Source organism: Etheostoma cragini, chromosome 19, assembly GCF_013103735.1.
Source record: "Etheostoma cragini isolate CJK2018 chromosome 19, CSU_Ecrag_1.0, whole genome shotgun sequence".
Lineage (NCBI taxonomy): Eukaryota > Metazoa > Chordata > Actinopteri > Perciformes > Percidae > Etheostoma > Etheostoma cragini.
This window is the reverse complement of record NC_048425.1, coordinates 2,116,152-2,120,111: the sequence shown is the minus strand read 5'-3', so window position 1 is coordinate 2,120,111 and position 3,960 is coordinate 2,116,152. Positions and strand designations below refer to the sequence as shown.

Below are 3,960 nucleotides of genomic sequence, written 5' to 3'. Positions count from 1 at the left end.
TGATTGTAACGGGGCGGCTTCAGTCCCATCCGGGGCCCAGAGAATAACGGGAAACACAGCGGGCCGTGAAGAGAGTTCCCGCATGCAGGTTGAAGTTGCGGGTGTGTGTCTGTTGGCCTGTAAATAAACACTGTTGTTATGAATTTTTGTCTTTTTAGTAAAAACAAAAGTTTAAATCAGACTGGATCCACGTTAGAATATTTAATTGTAAAACATAGGCCTGTATAAAGGATTTTAATTTAAAGCTCCCATCAAACCCATTACGTCAGTAGGCCTACAGATGTATTTCTGCACGTTCATATCCGTCATTTCCCGAGGCAGTGTGTGTTGCAGTGTGTGTTGCGGCCTAACAGGCCATCAAGGGCCCGTTGCTTTTCACACAGCGACCTTCAGCCCCTGATTGCAGCGCCTCTTCTTCCTCCTTGTCCGGCTTAGCACTGCTATGAATATAAAGCCCAAATATGAGCTTGTTGGATTGAATTCCTTCTCACAGTTAAACAATAAATACATAAATCATAGGCAGAATTTAAATCAGTTTAGAAAAATAGAAAGTCTAGCCCTAAACAAATAAAATACACATAATTATACAAAAGCACCCATACATGTACATAGGCTACTCTCATACAACTAGCCATCCACTTATCAGCCATTCATGTGGTCCACGTAAGTGCCTTGAAAACGCACACAATAAGATATAGATAATAAGAAATATAAAGCTGTTATTTCCATTTTGAGACAACGTGAGTTTGAAGCCATGCAGCTACCCGGTTTGGGTTGTGAGCCGTGGAGGATGGCGTTGTTGTTTTCACTGCGCTCCGTCCCACAGGGAATAACGTTGTCTGACTCGGGTGCCTCAACTGAAAAAGTAGCCTACAAGAGCTGACATGTTGTTAACTGTCAAATGTTGAGCTTGCTGTCTGTGGCTTTTCAGTTAGCTATGTTGTGTTGCCCCCCCCCCCCACCTTCTCCCGACTTTGCATTTAAATGACAAGTAAACAGGGAGTCCACTTCTACTCCTTGAGAACAATCTCCATTGTTGCCATCGGCGGAGTTTTTATTGTAAGACCACGTCGGTATCAGATAACAAGTAACGGGACTACACCCAAAACCTCTCTCTCTCTCTCTCTCGCTCTCCTTCTCTCTCCCCTCCCCCTCTTTCTCTCCCTCTGTCGTTTCCCTCCTCATCTCTTCACCGTTAACTTTTAATCATTGACTTGCACATCCTCTCTGGTGTTTAAAACCGGAAAAACTTGGATGAGCTGAACTGCGGCTTTAACTTTATGGTGGTTTGAAACAGCCTGACTAATAACCCCGTCAAATAACAGTCTAGTGTTCAGTTTGTGTTTCTGGAACCACCAACAGCACATGGAGAGCTTTTGCACGCAAGTTTTACGCACAGAAATCATTTTACCTAGAACCACATTTACTTATTTAGTACAAAGGAGGTGTTAACTGTGACTTTTAGTCATGGTCAGTCTTAAGCAACACCCAAGAAAATTCGAATAGGTCGACGTAGAAAAGTTATTTAGATGAAAATATTTAATTTGTCATGTAACCATATCTGTAAGATTAAAAACAACAACTGCGCGTCGGTGCGTAACTAGGCACAGTTAACACTCCTTACCAAACCCTGCAACTGTCTCAGCCAAAGTCTCTGGTATGTGCCGTTACTTGACGTACCTGCCTGACGTGCGGGTGAAACACACACACACACACACACACACACACACACACACTCAAAGGTATGATAATTGCAGGCTTGTTGAAGGTTTGCATGAGGCGCTATGTGCCATCCGTTTGGACAGTTTTTTTGGTGTGGGTGTGTGTAGAAGTTTATTTTTATCTTCAGTCCACAAATATGTGTCAGTACCTGTTTCTGATGCATCATCAAACTTAAATTAGCCTCTTTATTACACACATAACAAGTGTGTATCACTCACACTGTCAAAACATTGCTTATAAACCAAAAAAGAGTCAAACCCTCCTGTTGTCCTTGGGTCAAATTTGACCCATATTCAACTAGTTCCTATCTCAGAAATTTAGGTTTCTTTCAACACAATTGTCAAAAAAAATAACGAGGATGGTTCCATACAATGCTCTTCACAAGTCAAATAAATAATCTTTTTCACTACTTTAATTGAATTTGGGTTTTTTTATTACATTTTATAGCATTTGAAGAAAATGAATACAAGTTAAACATCATTTAAAGCGCAGATAAAAATCAGGGAAAAGTCCTTAAAGCTTCAAAAACTTCAGGAAAAGCTACAAAATTGTCGAAAGAAGACGACTAAAAAACTTTGATTTAATATTTTGACCCAGAAAAACAAACAGGTGCACGGTCATCAGGAAGACAACACAGGGCTTAAGGTAGAACTCTAACATGTGCAACAGGTCACGCTGCAGGAAATACGAAGGATGGAAAACGTTCAAATCTTACAGTATTACAAACTGACACATTGATCCATGTCAGTGCTGACGTTGTGAGCCAGATGAGACGGGAAGTTTTAGGATAGGGGGAAAGATAAACCTGTATCGATCTCCAGAGTGGAAATTCAGGTGTTGAAGCTCCACAAAGACAGAAATAAGTACAGATAAATAAGGAAGTAAAAAAAGAAAGGAAGTACACAAAAGAATTCAAGGAACACAGTAAACAAAGCAAGTCTAGTTTACATGTAAACAGAGAACACCAGAATAATACTGGGATTAAGTTATGATACGTACATTACTTAGTGTTGTCTGTGTTTAATATGTAGCACCATAGATTGTAAAGATAAACTCGGATTACAGGTTTTTATAGATAACATTACAATTTATATTTTCTGTGATTTTAATCTATAAATGCATTGCGCAAACAAATTAATCGGGTTATATTTGGTTAGTAAAGTTGACATTTCAGACTCAATATCTTGTCTTGCCGAGAGTCAGATAAGACGATTCATGCTCTCCACATATGTTTTTGTCAGTTATGCAAGCTGCAGCTCAGAGACTGTTAGCCTAGCTTAGCATGAAGCCTGGAATCTGCCTACCGATAGCACCTCGAAAGCTCTATTGACAAAGGAGTTTTGACAATGACGATTCTCGGTGGAGCGCTGAACCCAAAACCCAATAGGCATGTTCCAAAAAGAAGCCCATCTAATGTTTCCTACAAAATACTATAATGTCACGTGTTTAATTAGACTCACATCCCAATACATCACTGCTGATGCGATCCAGCTCTGAAGAACGCTTTGTGCCGAAACACGGCTGATTAAAACAGACGTGTAGACACAATGAGCTTCAAAGGTATTGTTATTTACCTTCGGACAGAGCCAGGCTAGTTGTTTCTAATCTTTATGCTAAGCTAAGATATGCTAACCAACTGGCTGGCTGTGGCTTCATATTTAGCACACAAATGAGTGGTATCGATTTATTTGAATAAACATGCTTCTTTTTGTTTTTAACTTTTTGAATGTGTGTTTTTAACTTATGAATACGTGGGTTTCCTTGTTTAATTTCCAATGAGCGTGTTTCCCAAAAGTGTGCCCACTAATACAGGATGTCATAGCCAATCGTATAATTACTAATTTAATAATTGGCTCTAATTATGTGAGTTCATCAGAGAGGGTTCCCACTCTTGGTCTATCCCGAGGCCTCTGCAACGTTAATGTTTATTGGACAAGAGGAAATGTAACAGGCCCTTAAGACAGCCCACTGCAGCAGATAGCACGCCTTCAGCAAACACACACACACACACACACACACACACCTTGTGTTTGTTAAAGCTATGTACCGATTGTTGACTCCCAGCTGAGCAACTTCAAGTTCATTTTGAACAACACAATTCTCTCTCTCCCTCTTTCTAAACAGTCGGGGTATTTCAAACCCCTCACCCTACCTACCTACACACACTTATCCAAGCACACACACACACACACTTCATTCATTGGTGAGGGGGAAGGGGTGTGGAGGTGGGGGGTGTGG

General features: G+C 40.5%; 1 protein-coding gene across 1 annotated transcript in view; it reads left to right on the top strand.

Annotated features, from left to right (window-relative positions):
- The window catches only part of ovol1a (ovo-like zinc finger 1a), a 16,465-nt gene that overhangs the window by 4,175 nt on the left and 8,330 nt on the right, over nucleotides 1-3,960 (top strand). The gene's annotated exons all lie outside the window — the stretch shown is intronic.